The sequence below is a fragment of the Kogia breviceps genome, chromosome 5, assembly GCF_026419965.1.
Source record: "Kogia breviceps isolate mKogBre1 chromosome 5, mKogBre1 haplotype 1, whole genome shotgun sequence".
Taxonomy (NCBI): Eukaryota; Metazoa; Chordata; class Mammalia; order Artiodactyla; family Physeteridae; genus Kogia; species Kogia breviceps.
This window is the reverse complement of record NC_081314.1, coordinates 52297496-52322893: the sequence shown is the minus strand read 5'-3', so window position 1 is coordinate 52322893 and position 25398 is coordinate 52297496. Positions and strand designations below refer to the sequence as shown.

Sequence of the window (25398 nt, the reverse complement as noted above, 5' to 3'; positions counted from 1 at the left end):
TGCAGGGGACACAGGTTCGAGCCCTGGTCCTGGAAAATCCCACATGCCTCGGAGCAACTAAGCCCATGCGCCGCAACTACTGAGCCCACGTGCCACAACTACTGAAGCCCACGTGCCTAGAGCCAGTGCTCTGCAACGAGAAGCCACCGCAATGAGAAGCCCGCGCACTGCAACAAAGAGTAGCCCCCGATGGCTGCAACTAGAGAAAGCCCGCATGCAGCAACAAAGACCCAACGCAGCCAAAACTTAATTAATTATTTTTAAAATGCCATCACCAGTTACAACTCTCCAATTCATAATATACTTGCCATGGATAGCTTTCCCTATTCCACAATTCCCAGTTTAAGCTGAGCCCATTGCTTTAAGTGTTTTAAGTGTCTACAGCCATGAGAGAGCAGGAAATTTCTTATGAAGAGTCTCAGTCAGGAGAGAAAGCAGGTATTTCTTGTGTGGAACGATCTTACCCACTGCAGAACAATCAGCACCCCAACCCGCCTCCATACCCAGCACCAAACGCCAACAGAACCCTATAGCTTTCACAACAGTCAAAAAAGCCCCACAGGTTCCTCAGTACGCACTAGGTAGAAGGTACCAGCCACCCTCCCACTGAGAATCCCCCGCAGTAATTAAAAAGAACTTCTTGGGCTTCCCTGGTGGCGCAGTGGTTGAGAATCCGCCTGCCGATGCAGGAGACACGGGTTCGTGCCCTGGTCCGGGAAGATCCCACATGCTGCGGAGCAACTAAGCCCGTGAGCCATGGCCGCTGAGCCTGTGCGTCCGGAGCCTGTGCTCCGCAACGGGAGAGGCCACAACAGTGAGAGGCCCGCGTACCGCAAAAAAAAAAAAAAAAAAAAAAAAAAAAAAATAAAAAGAACTTCTTAGAAACACTGGCTGAGCCTAGGTGTTCTGAAAGGGATGACATTTGTTAAGAACTCCAGCACTGGAATTCGAACTACCTGGATCCAAATCTCATGAATTCTTGGAGTGTGAACATAACCTCACTGTGTCTCTTTCTTCACCATAAACGGAGATGATAATGATGCCTACCTTGTAGGGCTATTTCCAGGATAATATGAAATAATACATGTAAAGTAGTTAGAAATTTGCCTGGCATCTAACTAAGAATTCAAAAAGATGAAGTATTTATTACCTGTGATTTCCCACATGGAATTACATAGTAGGTACGTAGGCACTCTTTGTGAAATACTGACTTTATGAATCTGCCTAACCTTAGTTATACAAGGTTTCCTAAAAGTGATAAGACAAGGTTATCAGATCAATTATCATTAGAGTTGGAGGACCTATATGTCATACATTACATCTTTTGCTTCATTAGTAAAATTTCCTTTGAAAATGAGCTTACCTGTGGAGTAATGTACCGTAAATACAATGTATTATGTTTAGGCTGACTGTTATTTAGCTGCACAGTCATTTCCTCTTTTCAGTTGTCACCCCAGCTCCAAAATCTGCTCAAGGACAAAATCAGCTACACAAAAATTTTACCTGTGTTAATGACCTATAAGTACCAGTCAGTAGGATGATGTGTTCTCATTAGTGGTCTAGAAGCCTGCTCTCACTGATAATGGACCTCAGAGGTCAATAAAAATCTCAGGAAGAATTCTCTTTAATTTAACAGATGGACAGGTGTGTGGAAGCCAAGTGCTCTACATGGTTGTATTGCACATGCCTACAACGATTGCAAAGGCATCTGCAGAAACCAAGCACTAAATCCCAACATGGTTCCTGCTGAAGAAACCATTAACTCTAATACCAGGGTTTCCCATCCTTTCAGAAAGTACTAAGAGTCATCAGAGTGATCTCAATAACTCCCAGAAAGAGCATCTCTATTAAACACCCAAGAATTTTTATTGGTTTTAATATCCAATCTCATCTCACCTGATAAATGAATGAGCTGCAGCAGCAGTGTCCTTTAAAACAAAATGCAATGTCATCCTTCCAGCCTTTTCAACAAAAGTATCAATACTGAAACATGAGGTAAAATATCTAAGCAATATGAAAAGTGAGGTGGTATTTCTGTTGTTTTTCAGTGTCCCTCCCCCAAAGGGATTTTTCTGTTTCATGTGCATGGGTCACTACCTAATAAACCAGCCAGGGTCCACTTCAATAACAGCACTTGTAAAAGTAAGAGCATGGCTAGCCAGCAAGCATGCTAAAAAAGCAGTTGCTACAAAGTGGAAGCTTATGCATGTACAAGCTACCCAAAGTAAGATGTGTTTCCTGAGATAAACTGGAGAGGAAACGCCTATTCAGATAAACAAGACACATCTTATCAATGTAAAATAAATCACCTACCCAGAAATTTCTTGCATTTCTGCCAAAAAACGTATTTACAAACTATGTAGGCAAGTTGTTCTGCGATGCCACCGCACTGTGGCCATGTCTCAAGATTTATAGTTAGTGACATTTGCAGTAACCAGGTAGCAAATCGAATCTCACATGAGAAGAATGAAATATGGAAATGTAAAGTGCATCCAAGAATAGTATTTTTTTGACAAGAAAAAGTCAAGACCCAGAAAGGTACGGATGGCTTTGTGTTCTCTGAACCATTTTTCTACTATAAAGCATTCACATTTCAGAAAATCAAAGATGAAGCAAAGAAGTAGCTAAGACGTTTAAAGGTTCAAAATACCCTGGCGTCTATTCATAACCGCTCAGGAGCAGAAAGGAAAATCAGTTAAATTTGGCTTCTCTCTCAGACAGTTCGATGATGATCCCCTGATGCTACAGAATTTAGTGCAAACTTCTTCCGGCGGTCAAGGCGACCGGGCAATTAGTAAAGATTCACACTTCCTCTGAGCTTCTCGCTACAGTTGACACAGTGACCAAGAATGGGTATCGCCTGCCTTCTTCACTTCTAATCTGGAAATGAAACCATGCCCCACCCTCAGAGGATGCGTTTCAGTCATCTTCCTACTCTTTAGTTCTCTCCTAACCGGGCTAGCATCTAAGTGGCTGCGCATTCAGCCCTTGACATACTCTCTTCCCCAGCTCCTCACTCCGGCGAATGAGCCGGGGTTCGCCTCTTGTCAAACCTGTGGAATAATCCACTCCTTCGGACTCGGAGATATTTCTCAAAAAAACAAAACAAAACAAAAGAATATATATATATAAACTCTTTGGTCTCTAGAAAGGACATGTCAAGTAACGATTTCATTCAAAACCCCTTCAGAAAGTGGAACTTATCATTAGCCAATTACTCTTCCAAACAGTAAATTAACACACACACACACACAATTTGGGGGAAAATTCTGTCTGGCGCTGAGAAAGCACGTCAGGTGGAAAGCACCCAGCCCCCCACCCCCCCACCCCAGGTCTTCGTCTCTGACCCGAGGACGCTCTGGGGACAGCGTTCCCGCCGCGCTCCACCTGGGACTGCTCGCCGACCCCGCCCGGTGCCCGCCTGCCACTCCTGCCCTCCATCCCTTCCGGGAGGGAACGACTGCGGCCGCCAGGACTGCGACAGGTCTGGGGTGGGCGGAGGCATACGGAGCCGGCTCTCCCCCCGCGTCCCGGAGCGCGCGGGCGCCACTTACATGCCCGGACGGAGCTGAAGGGCTCTTCCTGGAGGCCAGCCGGCGGCCACCCAAGCGCAGAAGCATCAGAGCCACAGTCACCAGGTCATCTCCGCCGGGCAGAGCTGCTCCAGCCGCCACGCCGGCTGCGCGCCCCACGCCACTCTGGCTCCGCAAGTCCGAGCCCCGCGAAGAAGTTGAGCTCGCTGGGCGGGCAGAAGTTGGTGTGTGGGTCTCGCGGGTCCAACGAGATGCGTCTCCCTGCGGAGGGCGCGAAAGCAGCTTGGCCCCACTAGGCATCACCCGCGACGCGGAGAGAGCGGACGGACCGCCTTGGCGAGTCCCCGAGGCGCCCGGGGCCGCCGACATGCGCGCCCCTGCTCCGCCGGGAGCGACTGGCAACCTGCGAGCTCGGCAGCCCCGCAGCTTCCTCAGCCTCGGTGCCATGGAAACGCGCTCGCCGCCCTCCGGGCCCGGCCCCTCCGGAGCGCTTAAAGAGACAGCCCCGCCGCCACCGCGGCTCGACTAGCTGCTGGGCGCCCCCCCACCCCCGCGCCCTCCTCACCCCCTCCTCTCTCCCGCGCCTCCAGGAGGAGGCGCGGCGGGGGCTGGACGCTGGGGGCTGGAGGGGCAGCTAAGAAGAGATTTAGGGGGCTCTGCTCAATCCTCCCGCCTAACCCCGCTCCCTACCTCTTCCTACTCACCCACCCAAGACACACATCCAAACCTCGCCAAAGAGACGAAGCGGCTCTGGCTTCCCCTCACAAACCAACCTGCTCAGAACCAAGCCAGCTGTACATCTGCCACAAGCAGAGACCAAAGAAAGGCTGACTTTTGATTCTTTCTTGCTCCGCTCGCTTCCAACCCGAGTCTTGGGAGTCGGTCAGAACACAGTCCGGGGGGTGGGGCGGGGGGGACGAGGTCGGTTTGAAGTAGGAACCAAACAGCAGCTGATTGAGTCAAATCTCCTGCCAAATCGACAGTTGCAGGACACATCGTCGGCTCATCCAGAAATCCTCGTTACTCCAAATGGGATCATCTCCCTTCAATTTATTTGGCCACCGTCTATCTCACCCCCTTCAGGCACCGGAGTTATAAGGAGGAGCCAACCCTTTTCCAAACCTACTCCCTCCTTTCCTTCAAACCAGCTCCTCTTCCCCAAAATTTGCTGAGGAGCAGTCAGTTGCGAGCCCCTAGAGCCCTTCCAGAAGGGAACAGCGTCTGCTCAGAACGGGAGGCTTAGGCTGCGGTGCTGGCCCGCCTGCCTGGGACGCATAGCCAAGCGCCGCGCGGTCGCCAGCCTCTCCGGCCCGAAGAGATGCCTCTGCCCGGCGCCAGCTGCTGTCTGGAAGGCCACAAACCTCTGGAGTCTGATTCGTGAAAATAAAAATCTATGGTACATTGTGCCCTCCAACAAGGACAGCCCGGCTCCGAAGCCATAATCTGTTCAGCCCTGCAGGAAACGGATCAATCTGCAGCGGGACAACTTTTTTCTCTGATTCCTAAACTTACCAAAAGTGGCTCTCCAATGACTCACTCATAGTCAGACATTTAAAGTGGTACCACCTGATTTCCTCACACCTAGGAGCCCTAAGAGGATCTGCCCCAAATGGTCTTTGGGGCTTCCCTTGGCCCTTCATAGCTGAATTAACCATCTGGCTCTTAGTTTCAGTCTTCTGAGCCTTTGTTCTCCCTTCTTTTCTTTCTGCTTTTTCTGCAACTAAAGAAGCAACTGGGCATTTACAGGGCAGACTGAGGAGCAAACTTCTGGGGTTTCTATGAAAAGAAAGAAAAATATGAGGGTGCGTTGGAACCATTCCACTCCTGAATTATTTCACATTCTGTGACTTTGCCCTCCTTGATTTGGGGAGCTGGAGTTCACACCACCCTGCAGTCTTCTCTATTTCTCCTAGACATTTATTCTTTTTACTTTTTTAAAATTGAAGTTAAAGTGAAAAATCATAAATATACAACTAGATGATATCTCTATCGTTTGACAGATATCTTTAACAAACAGAATTTTGAAGCAATTTGCACAATAGAAATCATTATTTGAATCCCTTATTTTATAAAACAGGGATTCATTCTTTCTTTTTTTTTCTAAATACTTGTTATACATGAACCAAACCTTCTCCAATCACAGAGCGGACTTCGGGAAAGTGCTGACATCTGCTGTAGAAATGCATTGTCACTTGGCTAACTCTTAATTAGTTCCGATAATGACATGCCCAGCATGGGTCGCTGAAACACATTGATAATTTTAACATCGATTTTTAACTCTTAGTTTTAACTTTTCCTGAACCTCTTTGTCACCTTTGTTACCAAGGAACAAAGTTGAATGCTTAATTTCACATCCTCTTCTTTTTCCACTCCCTCTTCTAGTGAGGTGCTAATGAACAGTGAAATGACCAAGGGCAGGCAGGGCACGGAGAGGGCGGGCGGAAATGAAGAAAAGGAAACTGGTAATTCACAGTAATGGTGATTCCTGAACTGTGTACTAACTACATAAGGTGAGGCTGTTTTTCTTCCCTTCTGGATGTAAGTAGAGGTGAAAATATTAATTCTTTCCATTGATTCAACTTTTAGTTTGTCTTTGGATGAAACCTAAAGACTCCGGGTTATTTCAATACAGTTTGATCTTAATTGTTTTAATGAAAATGTATAGCACACCTAAAGATGACAGTATAGCTTAACTGTACCCTGAAATTCATATGATTTGCTAAGCCTTTCTTTGCTCCTGGACTAGTTTTAACTCCGTAGGGGTCTATCTTCAACTAATCTCATTCTCTCCTGGAGTGTAAAAAGTTTCTAATCATTTTTTTTTCTTTATATTACAGAAAGCCTTGCATAAATAATAGACCTTCTTTATTACAAGGCTAAATTTTATGTAAGCCACAGCTGAAACTCTGAACTATTTTAAGAGCTAAAGAATAATGGGGAAATACAGGAATGTATGTAAATTATCTGATTGCATGGTTGTTTAATAAAGGGCATGCTTAGTTTGGGTACAGGGGAAGTGAATCAGTAAATTGAAAATCCCAAATTAGAAAAATTTCCTTTTATGTACATTAGTTTAAAACCATGTTTATTATAGGTGAATATTTAAAAGCACTTCGGATGTAACGCTAAATGTGATTAGTGTATATTTCATAAAGTGAGGTTGATTTCGAGTTATTCTAGCATGGATAATAATATAACACAATGCCATGTAAGCAATTACCATTAAATGAAATATACTCTTCCAGCGTAGGAATTTAAAATTTTCCATGAACTGGGAAGCCCTAATTTGAACTCAGCTCTCCTTTTGCAGTCTGTTCATACAATTTAAAAATAATTGGTAATTTGTTTTTATTGGCTGGTTATGCTATTCTCTTAAAAAAGGGTGCATTATGAAACCTGTTAGTTACAGTCTTACACAGTAAAAGAGCAATGCAGTTTGGTGGTTTGGGGATGCTATGAACACACAAAATGAAGCCAGATACAGACAAAACCATTCATTCAGCGTTTATTGCCCAACATGAAAGAAATTTTAAAATTTAACAAAGCAAGAGAATGAGCCACATACACAAAGAATCAACTTTTTAAATTAAGAGAGAGAGAAGTTTTGTGTTGATGGCATCCATTGCTCAGACATAAATTTCATGGAGGAAAAAAACAGACACATCATGAATTGGGCTTTATTTTTGTGAATGGTATTTTACACTGCCAACCTGAACAGGTTTTTAAAAATGGGTTTGATATAGCAGACAAATGTCTGTCTCTGAGAAGAGCCCAAAGGATTTGGGGGGACCTCCGGTGGGAATGCCACATGCTACCCCACTCTCTGCAGACCTGCATCAAAGGAGTGGTAAATCTAACTAGCTTCTCCCTTGTAAGGAGGAGCTGGGGTAAGCCAATTTCACGCTTTATGTATGCTCGTTGTAAAAAGGAATGCTTACCTAAAAAGAAATAGATTCTGACCAGATGTTCCAAAATCTTCCTCAGCTGCTGCTTGAAGCTTTACAGTCCCCGCATACTTTATCTTCTCGTCTATCTTCTTCTAATTGAGAAATTGTTGATCCATGCAGTTCGACAGGCAGGCTGCTGCAAAAACCTTCCTGCCAAAGCTTTTCAGCCCTGCTCTCCTGCACACAAAAACTTCCAGTGTCTGTATGGGGACAGGAAAAGAGAACAGGCCACTTCATCTGGCAGGTGTTGTGGGTAGAAAGAGGAGGAGGTCAGAAAGCAGTTCTTCAAAGGACAGGTTCTGTCACCTGAAAGTGTAATAAATTGCCATTATAGAAATGCCTACAAGCACTAATGAGCCATGTACATTGAAATCTTGATGTCAGGCAAAATAGAATGAAATTCACCCAGGAACCAACTGGGATTGTCACACCAAGATGTGAATAATCATTCTTACTTTGGTTTCATCTGCCACTAAATTTTGTCCCTACAAACCAATAGCTCTCTTTTTAAGGAAAATGATAAATTTAGCATAAAACTGCTAAGATATCTGTCTAGTGATTAATACATAATTTCTCAGTTCTGTGCTACTCATTGGCCGTAAAGACTTGACCAATCAGATGTGAGTTATAATAGAATTACCAACTCCAGAATTATGTATATTTATTAGAACATAATTAGAAGATCAGCCCAGATAAACATTTGACTTGTACTTTTTTGGAAACTGTACTTTACACAGCTAATTTCGTGTGTGTGTATGTGTGTATGTTAAAAAAACATATAACATTAAATTTACTGTCTTAACCATTTTTAAATATACAGTATATTCACATTGTTGTGCAATAGATTTCTAGAACGTTTTCACCTTGCAAAACTTAAACTCTATTCCCATTAAACAGGAATTCCCCCTTCCCCTCTCTGTTCAGCCCTTGGCAAACAACTTTCTACTTTGTTTCTATGATTTTGACTACTTTAGACACTCTATGAGTAGAATCATACAGTATTTGTTCTTTTATGACTGGCTTATGTCATTTAGCATAATGTCCTCAGGATTCATCCATGTTGTAACATGTGACAGATTTCCTTCTTTTTTAAGGTTGAATATTATTCCATTGTGTGTATATGCCACATTTTGTTTATCCATTCATCTGTTGATGGACATTTGGGTTGCTTCCACCTCTTGGCTATTGTGAATAATGTTGCAATGAATGTGGGTGTGCAAATATCTCTGCAAGATACTGCTTTAAATTCTTTCGGATATATACTCAGAAGTGGGATTGCTGGATCATATGGTAATTCTATTTTTGATTTTGGGGGAAACCTCTATACTGTTATCCATAACAGTTGCACCTGTTTATATTTCCACCAACAGCGCACAAGAGTTCCAATTTCTCTACATCCTCGCCAACACTTGTTATTTTCTATTCTTTTGATAGTCACCATCCTAATGGGTGTGAGATGATATCTCATTGTACTTTTTATTGCATTTCTCTTACAATTTGGGATGCTGAGCATTTTTTCATGTGTTTGTTGGCCATTTGTATATCTTCTTTAAAGAACTGTCTGTTAAATCATTTGCCCATTTTTTATCAAGTAATTTGTTTTTGTTGTTGAATTGCAGAAGTTCCTTATATATTTTAGATAGTAACCCCTTATCAGATATATGACTTGCAAAGATTTCCTCCCATTCCTTAGGTTGCCTTTCATTCTGTTGATTGTTTCCTATGATTCACAGAAATTCTTAAGCCTGATGTAGTCCCCTTTGTCTATTTTTATTTTTGTTGCCTGTGCTTTTGGCATCATGTCCAAGAAATCATTGCCAAATGTAATGTCTTAAAGTTTTTCCCCTTTGTTTACTTCTAGGACTTTTATAGTTTTAGGTCTTATGTTTACGTCTTTAATCGATTCTGAGTGAATTTTTGTATATGATGTGAGATAAGGGTTTAACTTTAGTCTCTTACATGTGGATATTCAGTTTTCCTAGCACCATTTGGTGAAGAGACTGCCCTTTCCCCACTGTGTAGTTACGGCATCCTTGTCAAAATTGTTTGGCCATATATGCAAGGGTTTATATCTGGGTTTTCTATTCTGTTCCATTGTTCTATATATCTATCTTTTTGCCATAACCATACCATCTTCATTACTGTTGGTTTGTAGTATATTTTGAAGTCAGGAAATGTGAGGACTCCAACTTTGTTCTTTTTCAAGATTGCTTTGACTATCTGGGGTGACTTAAAGCTAATTTTTGTATGTAAAGAGCTTCTTTACTATTATTTGCATAAAGCCCACTTTTCCTAACATTTTTTTTTTCTGTCAAAGAAGAAAAAGTGAATACAAAAATCCTTTCCCTGGAAGCTTTTATTCTGAATTCCAATTTTTAATGTCTGAATGCCTTGGGTAACTGATCAAATCCTAACAGCCACTATCAATGCCTCTACAACTAACCATGCTAATGTTGAATAAATCCAATCCTAAAGAACACACAGATGGAGCAACACAGCCTGATACGTGCTTCATAGTGGGTCCAGTTATTTAGGCCCTGGCTGCAATAAGCTACTCATACTGTGCCATTAGCTCACCTTTTATAAACTAAGCATTCACATCCAGGAAAGATCAAAATCAATCATTGATAGTATAGGACTTTCCATTCCTCTCCAACTCAATATGGATAAATCAGAGGAGGGTTTCACAAGAGTGAATCACTGAGCATAGTAGTGACGAATGAACCTCAGTGTAAATAAGGAAAAAATATCCACCTAAGGAAAAATTATCAAACCTAATATGGTCTTGAGCCTATCCATTTAAACCCCATGTAAGAAGATAGGAAACATTGTAGGCTATTCTCTGGAAGGATAAGCCCAAGTTATAGCTGAGGCTCTAAATCACCAACCCAAAGCTAGTGTATTTGAAAGTTCATTATCCTCCACTTTCACACAAACATAGTACATGCTTGCACCTGGAATATTTTCTGTAGTTTTGACTGTGTGTTTTCTGAAGCATATGAGACAGACAGCTTCAGGTATGGCGCTATGGTATACAAAGTGCAGTCACCACACTATCAAGAAAGTGAAAAGACAACCCACAGAATGGGACAAAATATTTGCAAATCACATATCTGATAAGGAACTGGTTGGTAGTATATATAAATAATGCTTACCACGCAACAATAAAAATGGAGAAATGATTTGAATAGACATTTCTCGAAGAAGATACATAAATATCCAATAAGAACATTGAAAAGATGCTCAATATCATTAGCCACTAAAGAAATGCAATTCAAAACCATAATAAGGTATAGCTTCACCCCTACTAGGATGGTTATAATCAAAGAGACAGTAACAAGTATTGACAATGATGTGGAGAAATTTAAACCCTCACATATTGCTGGTGGGAATGTAAAATCGTGAAGCCACTTTGGAAATAGTTTGGTAGTTCCTCCAAACGTTAAACACAGAGTTACGATACGCCCCAGCAATTCCACTGTAAGAGGATGAAAAATATATGTCCACACAAAAACTTGTACAAGAATATTTGTAACGGTGTTACTTATAAAAGCCAAAAAAACGGAAAGAACCTAAATGTCCATTAGTTGATGAACAGATAAACAAAATGTGGCATATCCATACATCATAATATTATTCAGTCATAAAAAGGAATGGAGTATTGATATATTCTACAATATGGATGAACCTTGAAAACCTTATGCTAAGTGAAAGAAGCCAGATACAAAAGGCCACATACTTATTTATGATTCCATTTATATGAAAAGTACAGAATAGAAAAATCCATAGAAACAGAATGTAAATTAGTGGTTACCAGGAGCTGGGAGACAGTGGGAAATGGAGAGTGTTCATGGGTACAGGGTTTCTTTCTGGAGTAATGAAAACACTCTGAAATTAGGTAGTGGTGATGGTTGTATAACTTTGTGAAAATATGAAAAAGCACTGAGTTGTACACTTATTAAAAGGGTAAATTTTATGACAGGTGAATTATACCCAAATGCTGTTTGCTGACCAGTGCCAAACTGAAACGTGTTTCATACTCGTCCCTGACGCTATGAGAAGCTCTTGCCAGAATGCAAGTAGACTGCATCACTAAGTGCACTATTTAGTTCAGCTGATATTTTTTAATGGCAAGACTTTCCCAGTGAAGTAAGCAGTCCATTGATTTCCTTCTGAAGTAAGCTCCTTATCTTCCTTGGGACCAGGTAATGAAGAGTTCACAGATCAGCTACTTTGAGTAAAGCTGCTGTAATCTGCATGCCTGACTTCAAGAATGTGCCTGCCAATGGTTACATGACACACTGATGAATGAATGAAGACATTCACAACTTCTGAGAGAAACCATTCCAAACCTGTGTCCTATGTATCAACTGCACGTGGTAGCAAAACTTCCATTCATCATGCCTCTATATGTGAGGCAATGAGTCCCATAATAGAAATGAAGAAGGGGGAGCAGGGGAAAGAGTGGAGATTGGGAACTGGAGGGAGGAGGGAGAGTGGAGGAGGAGGAAGAAGAATGTAAATAAATAATAAGACTGGTGCTACATGCACGAAGAGTTTACTTTCTTCTATGGAAGTCAGGCACGTGACTTGTCCTATGTGATTAGTATAACAAGTAGCAATAAAATATAGAGGAGAAAGGGGTTAGTTTGAGGGAGGATATGCTTTCTATATGGTCTGCAAAGCCTTCCAGAGGATGTATATGGGGTAGGTGATAAAGGATGATGAGGAGCTCAGCAGGCACATACTTCTGAATACAGAAGGCTAGAACCAGAGTAAATTAAACCAAAAGTCCATACATATAAATTGGTGTTTGTCAAAGTGTGGCTTCCAAGCCAGCAGCATCAGCATTGCTTGGGATCTTGTTGGAAATAGTTCTCAGGCCCATCCCCAAACAACTGAATCAGCCAGTCTGGAGGTGAGCGATAGCAATTCGTTTTAACAAGAACTTCAAATGATTCTGATGCACACTAAATCTTGAAAGCCACTGTTTTAGATAAACATAACAACTAGTTTAAAAAATAGATGCTGTGTCCTGAAAAAAAAAATAGTGTTTCAGTTTAATACAGTGAATTGATCATAATATTTTATATCTGTTCCCTCCCCAAATTTTACTAAATGAAGAGTAAAGAAATGTTTTTAGATACTATCCTCCAATACGAACGGGAGAGGAGACAACTAGTCAACTATTTCAAGAAGAGTTTGGAAGATAGAAGCCTGATGCTGGATTACTAATTGCATGGGTAGATAGAAGTCACAAAAGTTACAAGGTAGGTGCCTGTAAAAGGCAATGCCTAGGAGAAGAAAAGTGAGCTAGCTCCCCAGAGAGAACATCTGAGAAATCTGGTGCTTGAAGAAACCTGGAAGGAGTGAGTGATGCCTAAAATGAGGGGTATGCTTGTAAACTGTATAGGGTAGTTGACTTCCTGATGTTCCCTCTCCTTATACCCCTCAAGACACAGATGATGTATTCTCTGGAAAAATTGAATTGCAGGCGTTTATCCTTGACACAGTGGAAAAACAGAGGTTGGCAGAGGGCTAAACACAAGAGCATTAGGTGGAAAGTCCACAGGATAAACTAAAGACCTCTCATGGCCCTTCTCACTTGTGGTCCCAGAAAACCTATATCCAACTGTATATCTTGCACCATGGAGGAGGTTGGAGGACTGTTTTCTGGAGACCCCAATAAAAAGGTCAGTGATTGATAATCTTCCAGTTAAGTCTACCACTTGACTACACCCACCCACAAAAGCAGAACTTCTTTCTAGTAATCTTTGTAGTGCTTACTCTTAAACATAATCAGCCAAAGATCACCAGATATAAAGAAAGCTTCCAGTATGTAGAGACCACATGAAAATAACAGATAAAAGAAACCTGAAAGAAAAGGAAAAAAATCCCCTCCCTCCCAAATTATAAGTATTATCTTAAGAAAGAGGATATCTTACATTCACATACACCAAAAAAATGTTTTGCTATGGAAAGGAACATTCTGAGAAATACCTTTTTGAAATTAAAAATAGGATAACTGCAGTGAAAAAACATTCCATAGAAAGGTTAGAGAAAATCAAGGAAATCTCTCAGAAGGTAAAAGGAGAGACAGATGGACAGAGACAGGGAGGAAGAGAGAGAAGCTAGGAAATAAAAGGAAATAAAATGAGTGGATTAATCCAGGAGAAGCAGAAAGAGAGCAGAAGAGAAAACAAAGGTGAGGAATCATCAAACAAAAAAGCTTAAGAACCAGAAGACGTGAATCTCCAGATGGACTGAGTACACAGAGTTTGTGGGCAACAACTCACAGTGAAGCATCATCTTGAAATTCCACAACAGCAGAGACAGAGAGAAAATTCTAAAAGGGACAGAGTACAATACGAAGGACATCATTCAGAATAGAATTGGGCTTCTGAAAACAAATACCAAGTGATATAAAATAGGGGAATAATAACCTCAGAGTTTTGAGGGAAATGGTTTTCAACCTAGAATTCCATACTAATCTGAACTATCAATCAAGTTTAAGAGAAAGATATTTCAGACATACAAAAGCTCAAAAAACTGACCACTCACATATACTTTCATAGGAAGCTAGTGGAGGATATATCCCAGAAAAATGAGGAAGTGAGCTAAGAAAGGAAAATATGGAAACCAGAAAATATGGAAAAGAGTATTCTCAGGAAGGTGACAAAGGGAACTTTTACAATCCAAACTGTGAGCCAAAATTAAAAAGCATCCTACAGCCAGTGAGTAAGTAGAGAATATAGGAAAAATCTCTGGAAGATAAAAGGGGAGGAGGGTCATTCATTGTGTTTGGGAGTTACAGAAATTATTTCTAGGCATTAGAACACTTGGGGAGAAAACTAACTACTGATCAATGAGAAAAAAAAAACCCACAAGAAAATTATTAACTGAAGAAAAAACAAAGTTTATTGAGAAAGTAAATATCCTGACATTATTTGGTGTAGTTGCAAACAATATGCCATCTATAAAATAATGCAAATATTGACACAGATTTGTGAAACAACTACTGAAGGCATAGTGGAAAGCAAGGTTTGGAGTGGGGTATAATGGATCCAAAATAGGGAGGAAGTCAATAAATACTGCCTAATATGATAAATTAAGAAATAATAGAGGGCTTCCCTGGTGGCGCAGTGGTTGAGAATCCGGCTGCCGATGGAGGGGACACGGGTTCGTGCCCTAGTCCGGGAAGATCCCACGTGCTGCGGAGCGGCTGGGCCCGTGAGCCATGGCCGCTGAGCCTGCGTGTCCGGAGCCTGTTTTCCGCAACAGGAGAGGCCACAATAGTGAGAGGCCCGCGTACCGCAACAAAAAAAAAAAAAAAGAAAGAAAAAGAAAAGAAAAGAAATAATAGAATAGGCTACTCTATCAGATAGATGTATATGTATGGAAAAATAGGAGAATGTTACAGAACGGAAAGAGAAAGGAGAGGCAGGCTATTGTATAGTGTGATCAGGCCTTTTCTATGTAGATATCTGCATTCTTAGGAGGCAGTCACACCCAACCTGAGCGACCAATATTACAGACAGAAGTAAAAGCAAGCGTTAAGATTTTGAGACAAGAATAAACTTAGTGTGTTCTAGAAAGGCAAGAAGACTGGTAAGCATTGAATGAGGTCAACAATATGGGGAACAGTAGATGAAACATATCCAAATGGGAGGAAAAGCATTGGAGCTTCATGACCTGCTGTGTCTAAGAAGATTCCATGATTCAAAGAAAAACAAAGCAATACCATATCTGTTTATTTTAGTTCGTGGATTTCTCCTGCCCTGCATTCTTTTATCCCACCTTCTTTACCACTTTAATACCATCAACCATTAATACCACCAAGCCCTGTAATTGTAGTAAACACTCAGAGGGAAGTTCTTTTGACTAATATATCTGAATCATTTGCATGTCTGGGAATTAGTCTATTACCACATAAATCATAGCCTCTCTGTTTCTCTTCTCTACTCCATTTTGCATTTCTCAATGTCATATTCATCATCCCAAGTTCCTATTTGCATTTGAAATAGTAGTAACCTACAAGATTTCACATGTTCTGAAAATACAAGACTCTTGCTTAGAGATTATAATGAGGCTGGCTGGGCAATGTTCTATTATTAGTAAGAATTGTGATTTTTAGAGTTGTGGGTTAATTGCTAATAACTGTATGCAGTGTTTTCCCTCAAGATGTTTTCTATTACAGTAATTAACTGAGCAGCTGGGAGAGCAGACATTAACCATTTGTCTTCACAGTAGCCCTCACTGGGGACTCTCCCCAAACCTCTGCACATGACTTTATTTGCTGTTTGATGGATAATGTAAGAGGGAAGCATAAAAGATATAGGATCTTCATACTTTGGAATGAATATCCAATTTTAAACAATTTTTTCTTGTTGAAGGGATTCTTTCTCACACCTGTGATGAATAGATTATAAGAAACATAGAACGTCTTTTAGATATATGGATTTATTTGACTAGTTTTTATGTGCCTATTTCTCTTCGTATCCTCACATAATGAAATTTTATCACAGAGATTGTGTCAGAAGCCTCAGCTACCCTGAAGACACCACTGGTTTATCTGTTTACAAATTAGATTGGACCAGTGAAAGCTCACTGATACTGAAGAAATCTGTTAAGAGCCACCTTGCCTGATAGCCCTGTTCTTTTTCATGACACATGAATTCCCATTTGATTATCAATGCAGGACCCTGATTTTAGTATCCTGAATCTCCCTCTGGGACTCTCGGTGCTTCTTTGTGTGAATTCCTGTTTACTGTGTGATGTGGCCCTGCTCTCAAGACTATATGCCAATCTGATGCTTGACCCCAGGTTCTCCCAAGCAACTCTGATGTTGTCTGGACTCCATCTCTGCCAAGTTATTTTCTACATCATGCCTTTTGTTAATGCAAAGATATTCTGTTTTGTTTTGTTTTTGTTTTTTATAAATAGGGAACATTTAATTTAACATTTTTTAATGAAATGTCCCAAACCATAAGCAGAGACTAAGTACAAAAATAAATAAATAAAGCTATGCTTTTAGGAAATCGTTAAGTATATGCAAATTTTTTGTCTTCTCTCTCATTGAATAAAACAATACATTTACTACTGTTCAGATCTCATTGCTTTTTTATCTTGTTTTTCCAGAAGCTACAATTTTCTTTCTTCTCAAAATGACTCCATTTCTTCAAACCCAGAAAAGCTCTGGTTTTATACTGTGTTAAGTATTTGGTTGTAAGAGCTTCAATAGAAAGAATGCTATCTGACTTATATTAATTCCACAGAAGTCACACAAACAAGAGTATGCCAGGCTCCCTGGCAAATGAGGCAGAGGCCACAGCTTTCCTTCTCCTTCCAGAAGGATATGGGATGCTGACCTCTATGCTGTGGTCGCTGGAGGCTCAGCACAACTTACTGGGGCCACCCCCTCAGTGTCAGTGCTCAAAAGAGAGATCCACCTCTCTTAGAGGTGGATTAGAGGTCTCTTAATTAGAAACCACGTTCTGAGTCTGAATTCTGCAAGTCTCAAAGGCCCACCTGGTACTACGAAGAGTATCATACACTGAGGGTTTGAACTCAACACATCTGGAGGATAATCGGAGAGAAACTTCCACACAGATTTAAAAAGTGGAAATCCCACAAGAGCCTGGGCCACTGGCTGGAATGACCCTGGAGACTGGATGACAAGACACTCAGAGTTGGGTAGAACTTGGAGTCTGGTTACAGAGACATTCAAGAGGGCAAATTGCAAAGTAGTTAGAGGCAAGAGATCAGATAGAAAAGTGTAAGACTGTGGTCTCAGGGCCAGCAAGAGCTTCAAAACTAGTAAAGCAGTAACCTGGGTGCCCTCATGGAAGTGGAGTTGCTCTGATGACTTGGTTGTGGACGAGGGAGCTCTCAGTCATTCTGCCTCTTCTTTTAGAAAATCTTGACTCCATAAGCTGGTGCTCTCTGTACAGCATTCAAACCTAACTGATGCTATCTTCTTACTTTTTTATAAACAGTGCCTTGCAATGAAATGCTTTAATGAATCCTTTTTGATTTACTGGTTGGTTGAACCAATTTTGGAAAAGCCCTGCAAAACATGAATTAAAATACAAATTGAATTTAGAAAATATCAACTTGCATATTCCAAAGAAGATAAGCCCTTCTTAACTCAACCTCACAATTTTTCCTCATTGCAAACTCCTTCTCAAGACACTCATAGCAATAGCTAATATTGGAAGGCCAAACAAACAAAATCTGCAACATTTTCTGTCCACTTAAAATGAATTTCATATGCTAAAATCTGAGTTGATTTTTTTCATATTAATATCCAAGTGTTTCAATTTTACTGTCCACTTCCTCCATCTAAATTTATTGTGAGCTCCTAAGATGAGAAATATCTTATTTATCTCCTTCAGAGTACCAGACTGTATCAGGTGAGGTCATGTTGAGTGATTGAAGTGTTTTAGCTAAAACTAACGTTTTCTTAAGGCCAGCCTAGAGAACCATTTAACAAATGAGATGATTTATACTGTCATTATTATATTGGTTAACAGATTTTAAAAGGAAGCATAAGATAACAGCAATGCCTCTTTGGGCTAAAATATAAACACCATCCCACTTAAGAAATGAGAACCAAGGACAAGTCTTAGCATTTATTGAGTCCTTCATAAAACAAGAAAACACATGAGATTTTGCTGTAATTCAACACCCATTCTTGTCAGTGCCTTCAAGGATAGAAATTAAGCTATATTAAAGCTTGTCTTGGCTCAATTATAGAATGAAAGTGAGGCATCTATGTCATGGTTCCAGGATAGGTTTCAAATCAGTTTGGATTCAGCGGCTTGGTCCTTATTAGGACTTCGGGGGACAGCCAAGAATTACATTTAATTCATTATCTTGTTCTGAAAGTGCTACAGTGGCTGCTACACAAATCGAAAGCAGCATTTACACAGGCTAATACCTATGGTAACTTTCCAATTTATCTTTTGGGCATTATCACCTCCCAGTGTCCCTCCTTGAAAGTTTGACATGTGCGCTGAATTCTCATTTTGTAGGTTGATAGATATTCACCCTGAAGAGAACACTGAAGAAAATGGCCCCATGTTAAAATGCTAAGAATGCTACCTGAAATACATTTTCTTAAAATTTGAAAATAGCTACAGTCTTGTGGCAGAAATTGTGTTACATATATACTTGCCTTCTAGGCAGTCTAATCTTTCTGGGTGGGAGCTGTGGCTCCCACAGTAATTCATCCCACAATGTAATTCATTGCTGTTTGACTCATGTCCAGCAGCCTGGTGTAGTTTCACAGTGGAATTATTGGTTCCCTTTAAGAAATATTCAAAACGAATGATTTTTGTTTTCCATTGTTCTTAAAAAGAGAAAAAAAATTAGACACTATGTTTGTGATGTGAAAGTAAATATAACCTGTTGAAATTCAAGGTAGGAAAATGTTTCTTTAGGAAACTAGGAGGGATGATACAGGAAGACATGTTGCCCACATACAGAGTGATTTCTAATAGTTCATTGATCTCATTGTTTAGCATCCCCTTTTAGAGTGTGCATTAACAAAAACCCTGCATGGGTATTAAGTTGACAGTATAATCTTAGAGTATTTTATGTAACTAGACACTAGCAATAGAGAATACTGTATTGACTCCCAGATTTCAGGCAATGGCACTTCAAGCGACTGATATTGATGCTTTATATTGATGTAAAAACTTTCTTCCAAAAAGTACAAAGCACTTTCTTAAAATTGCCTTATTGGGTTTTGTAACAACTCAGCAATGCACAGTATCTGAGACCACGGTGTGTTGAGCTGAGATAATACCTTAAGTTTCCTGATTTCTAATTTAGTATTTCAAACATTTAATCATTAGACATCCTTTCAGTTTCCAACAATGCCAAAAATTATGCATTCTATACAAGACTTGAGACAGGTTTTACTTCAGAGATGATCCTTTTAGAGTCCATAAACCAGTAAGTAAAAGTTTAAAAATCAATTGTAAGAATTGAAGTGACTTTTTCTTTCAGCTAAGGATGTAAGTCTATTATATTCCATCCCAAAGAAGAATAACACAAGTGTTAAAGAAAGATGAACAAAATAAATATTTTCCAGTAACTACACAAAATATTCCAAAAGTTTAGCACATTCTCCACTAATTCAAAATGCTTGACTAATCTTTTAACTGCAGAAAATTTTCACCAGACTTTAGAAAAGCTAAGGATCAGCCATACTAGGAAGTATTAAGGATCAGTTTGATATAGATAGCAATTGGAAAAGTAGTTCTTTCTTTTGGAAGGTAATCATGTCATACTTTCTTATAACATTATCTCTAGCCTTTGACTTAACAACATGCAGTGTCTAAATCATAAAATCTGCCACCAGGTGTAATGAATGCATCCAGAAATGAACACTAAAAGAACTCTATACAGGTGCAAGGTAAAGGAAGCCTTGGAGGTTCAAAAGCAAGGTATATGAGTCAAGTCCTCAACCATTAATTTGCCTTCTCATTTTGTTGAGTTTAATATGATAAGCTAAGGTCTAACCAAATGCACTGTCCTTCTCTGCTCTTCTAGAATACATGTTCCCTTATTGCCCTCTTATTCACTTGGTCTTTTAAAGATATTTACATCAATGGGGAGGAAAAATCCTTTCCTAGAGCTAGCAGCTGACAGTTAGCATCTCACTGAAATTTCACACAGAGGAGCATTAAGCAAGTTCTTTTACCTTCAATTTTGATAAGATGCATGATAGTCTCACCAACACCTGCCATTACAATTCTGTTTACCCTTCGGACTAAAACACAGCAAAGAAGAAAAATGCATAGATTTCATTTAGGTTCAAATGACCTCACACTAGCACAATCATGTGCCATCTTTGCCTTTTCTAGATTCCATACACTTTTTCTTTCATTTGGAACAACAGTATGTTTGGTTAATAACCACACTGTTTTCTGCTGTTAAGTGAACTGAAGTACCATTAACATATATTAAAGTACCATTGATTCCATTAGTGCCGACAAGCACTAAATCCCAATTTCTTTTTTAAATAAGCATTTAGACAAATGCAGACATCCTTTAGTAACATGCTGAGAAACCCTTATTGCAAGAGTTTAATATATGAAGGATGTCTTAAAGAACAAGTTAGCATCTTAAGGAGCTGAAACGCTAGCACTTGGGTACCATGAAGGACAAGTGAAGGAATTAATATGAATTTTCTACACGTACAGGAATCTATCCAAAGGGACATTTTTTTCTCTCTCAGATTAGAGTCATAATCACTCTTCACCTTCATATATCCCTGCATTTGTATACTATAACACAGATAATACCACAGTAGTGAAGACACACAAGCTATAGAGTACAATAGACCAATTTATGAATGAAGAACCTAAGCCCAGGAAATGGGCGTGGCTTAGATGAGCTCTTACTCTGTGGTTTAATCCTGGTCCCCATGATTAGATGCTCCCACAGAATAGCAGAGCGCTTTCAACTCGAAAGAATCTCACAAGAAAGATAATTATGTGCCTGGCCATTGGGGCTTCTTGAAAGATGTGTCCATTCTAGGAAGCTTTTCCATACCCAGAGAACTTAGAAAATCTCAGCATAAACCTTAGAGACAAATTTGCAGCAAAAACATGTTTCATCTTTTGTATTACTCTCACCCCTAAGCACTGTTACCCCTTTTCTCTTTGTTGTTCATCTCGTTTACCTATATCTAGTATGGATTGTGCTATTTGTATGTATTCCTTGAAATCTGTTTTCAATATTTTTTTTCAAATAAAGATGAAGATAAATATATAACAATGAGAGATATTAGCTTGTTGTGCTTGCTCCTGAATTTGCATATTCTGGAACAGTGCCTGAAAGAAAGGAGATGCTCAGTAAATGTTTGTTGAATAAATGAAAAAAATGGTAGATGACAGATAAGTAGATAGAGATGGATGGATTGATAGATAGACAGATAGATAGATAGATAGATAGATAGATATAGAAGATAGATAGATAAAACCAGAAGCCAGGAGGGAAGGAAGGGTAGAAGGGAATGCCCGTGCATTTAGGTAGATGTATGGGCTCACAGCTGTGGAGATTTTATCCTACTTAAATAAGTTTGACAGAGTGGAGGGAGGCTGGAAGCAGTAGAACACTGAATGAAATAGCTATGCAATGTGAGTAAGTAGCCTTCTGCAGTTCCGTGGTTGCGAGACACAAGACGCTCCGTCAGAAACAAAGGCCTTTATTGCTCATAGCAAAAGCATTAGCAGACATATCAGTATGTATGTGCTGGTTCCCTATGCTCCAAATTCCACAGGGCTGTACAGAGAGTCAGATAGAACCTGAACACCGAGTGGAGTGTGTCACAGGAGATGAACAACAAGCTTAGGGAATCCATCACTTTTATAGCAAGCACTTTTATATGGTCTGGAAGGAGAGCAGACGTGTCGTAGGACCTGTGATTCATTACCTTGCTTTCCAAGATTGCCACTTTTAGGATTCCCAGTCCAGGAAGATGAGTAAAAAGGGCAGAGGCATAATGGAAGATACATCTGCTACAGTATGTAGTTTCAGAGATAAAACTGTGTTGAGCTCCAATGTATGATCAAGAGATAAGCTGTGATTATGTGTGCCATCGGAGCTAGAAGACATGCTGAGAGGTGATTGGCCAAATAGATGAATAATAGCGGAAAGTTATCAGCATATTCGTCATACAGAATAGCCTTAGACAACTTGGAATACAGAGTAATGTCTCCACTCAAAAAAAAATTGTGTATTATGGATGATTTGTACATAGACATAGGCACATATGGAAGGCATTGGAGTGTTATGTAGAGTGTGGCAAGAGGTGCTGGCCTGGAGTGACAGGGGAGTGAGGGAGTGTCTTTGGGTATAATTGGTAGGTTGCCTCATTGGAAAACACTGAAGCTAAAATTGAGTTTATTTCCTGGCTGTTCAAAGGAATGGTTCCATTGCAACTGTTGGGGGAGTGAAGGTAAAGTTTGGGCATCTATGTCCACAAAGTAATATTCTCTCACCAGACCTCTCTGGTGGCTCATGTGAGCTTTCTGCAGGAGGTTTTGTGTTAAACCAGGACTACAGCCATGTGAAGACATTCAAGGCTCTTTACAGTGAGATTCAAGATAAAAACAAACTTATGAGTGAAGTAAGAAGCCTAATTTTGAGAGTCCCTGGACTCTCACTTCAAGTTTTTCAAGGTTGTCACTATCTGCCTCCGTTCTTAAAGAAGTTTTGAAAATATTCTGAGTATATTCTCTTTAGGGAAAAAAATGTGGCTCACTATGTTTGATTTTTACATGTAACTACTTTCTGAAGGATTTTGTTGGACAGCGGGGAGGCTGGAAAAGGAGATGCAATAATGAAATTTATAAAGAACATCTTTTTATCTCTCAGAGTTTTAGTGGTTTGGGTTCATCTCCTGAAATTCTAACTTCTTTTTGATATTCAAATCTTAATTTCAATTCAATGGCTTATCAAAAACAAAACAGAAACCATGCTCTTTCAGCTGAGGCATAATCAGTAGACTAAATGAATTTCTCTGCATACTTCCCTTGAAGTTTTTGCGGTCTATAGTTAATACCTTGCTATTCAGCTTGCTTAAAAAAAAAAACAACCTCAAAACTACTATAGCTTCACACAGAAATTTAAGTGGAGTAACCGAAAAAAATTTTACTACAAATCTTCCAGATTTGTATTTCTACACAGGTTTTTCTAGGTCCAGGATGCATCTGTCAGAGCTTTTATTTTTTTACTTCTGTGGGCTGCACTTGTCATTTCCATCACTGTAGGTATGGGGGGGGGCACATCCTAAGTGAGTTATAAGGGTCTCCAAGACTGTGACTTCTGTTCATCGCTACCAACTTATTAGAACTGCATGAACCAAGCAGTTGTTTGGGTTTGAATTTTAAGATAAAATAATTACAAATCTCCAAGACATTCCACAGATACAATTTGATAAATATGCCCATATTTGTTTATAATATGTTAGATGACTCCGTTTATTTAGCTGTAAATAAATAAATCTAATAGTAAAAATTCTAGAAAGAAGCAAACAAGAAGCTAATTATCAGCAGCACAAAATTAGGCTTCTTACTTCACTCATAAGTGTGCTTTTATCTTGAATCTCACTGTAAAGAGCCTTGAATGTCTTCACATGGCTGTAGTCCTGGTGAACATTCTGTCTGGCATGGCTTTACTACTACTTAGCCAAGGGGCGCAAGGTCTTAAATTACTTTAATTTGTTAAAGTTTCAGAGTGTCTTCTTTCAAGTTATCCTCCAGCTGAAACACCCTGAAGTGGAATGTCTCAGACAACAGGATGAACACCTTCAAAAGTGCATGAAGTAAGAAAGGAGTGAACGTCCATATTTTCCATATATACTTTTTCTAATTAATTATTGATAAATAACAAGCTCAGATAATAAACTACACAAAAGTTTGCTCCATACTTACTTAAGGGGAAAGAATTCTAGGATAAGGCCAAAAAAAAAAAAAAAAAACCCCACATCTAATTCTCTTTCTTTTTTACAATTTTTATTGGAGTATAGTTGCTTTACAATGTTGTGTTAGTTTCTACTGCACAGCGGAGTGAATCAGCTATCCATATACACATATCCCCTCTCTTTTGGATTTCCTTCCCATTTAGGTCACCACAGAGCACTGAGTAGAGTTCCCTGTGCTATACAGGAGGTTCTCATTCGTTACCTACTTTATACATATAGTATGAATAGTGTATATATGGGTACATATAGTGTATCAATAGTGTATATATGTCTAATTCTCAAACATGCTGGTCAGAGGCCAGAGTGGCAAAAACCAGTGAAAATTAAGTCTTTCATTTCTTTACATAGGACAGTCTCAAATGACTATTTTCTTATTAACCCCTATGCAAAACTAAAGAAGGTAATAGTCATATGATGAACCTTTCTATAATAGGTTTGTTCTCCATCCAATGGATAGGCTTTCGAAGGCCACCAAAACCAGTTAAACAATTGCTGAACTACAAAAATGAGCCTGCTACTCAGTGGGAGCCATGGGGATATGGGCCAGCAGGAGGCAGGGAGGGTACCTCTTGCTCGAGCGCTCTCCCTGTCTCTGGCTGCTTGGAGTTATATGCAAAGGCCAGACTTTGAGCACCCCTCTGTTTTCACAGTGCTTTCTCTGGTATAGGGTTTCTCAACCTTGACACTATTGGCATTCTGGGCAGGATAATACTTTATTGTATAGATCTGTGTAAGAGCATCCCTGGTCTTTACCCACTAGACGTCAATAGCATCTCATAAGTCATGACTATCTGAAATGTTTCCAGACATTGCCAAATGTACCCCAAGAGGCAAAATCCCCTCCCTTCCTCCACTCTGACCCCTACTACTGAGAGCTACTCTGTCCAGGTTTATTAACAGTTTCCTCCCATTGCTCCTTCAGTCCTAGGGGTAGTAACACACCCCCTCATTGCCAACACTGCAGTGCCTCTCTATCCCTGGTTGGTTCCCTTTGCTTTCGTAAATAGCCCTTTTATAAAAATTCTCCTCAGTCGCCTCATCTGAGTGTATTATGTGTTTGCTCCTGGGATTCTGACTGATATACTCTCCATCCTCCTCCAATCCCACTAATCTACTTACTGTCCACCCCCAAAAACTTGTTCACTTCCTTTGAGTTCTTATACAAGTCCTGCTTATAAGAGAAACGAAGGCAGCATTAATGGAGAGCCCACTACATGTCAAATACCGTGGCTGGTGCTTACATATTGTGGTAAATATTAGTGTTGATTGTCTCACCAGCATCCATTTTCTCCTTCCAAAAAGTACCTTAGGGCTTCCCTGGTGGCACAGCGGTTGAGAGCCCGCCTGCCGATGCAGGTGACACGGGTTTGTGCCCCAGTCCGGGAGGATCCCACATGCCGCAGAGCGGCTAGGCCCGTGA

The 25398-nt window shown here is 40.1% G+C and overlaps 2 protein-coding genes across 2 annotated transcripts in view; both read right to left on the bottom strand.

Annotated features, from left to right (window-relative positions):
* LOC131756812 (EGF-like and EMI domain-containing protein 1) overlaps nucleotides 1–4034 on the bottom strand; it is a 512622-nt gene extending 508588 nt beyond the window's left edge. The window contains 1 exon segment of the mRNA XM_067033965.1: nucleotides 3555–4034. The gene's annotated coding sequence lies outside the window, so the exon portion shown is untranslated.
* Nucleotides 4035–7162: 3128 nt separating this feature from the next.
* The window catches only part of LOC136794202 (uncharacterized), a 134038-nt gene continuing 115802 nt past the window's right edge, over nucleotides 7163–25398 (bottom strand). The window contains exons 9-10 of the mRNA XM_067033496.1: nucleotides 17310–17546; nucleotides 7163–7786 (exon numbers count right to left, since the gene is read on the bottom strand). The gene's annotated coding sequence lies outside the window, so the exon portion shown is untranslated. The remainder of the gene's footprint in view (nucleotides 7787–17309; nucleotides 17547–25398) is intronic.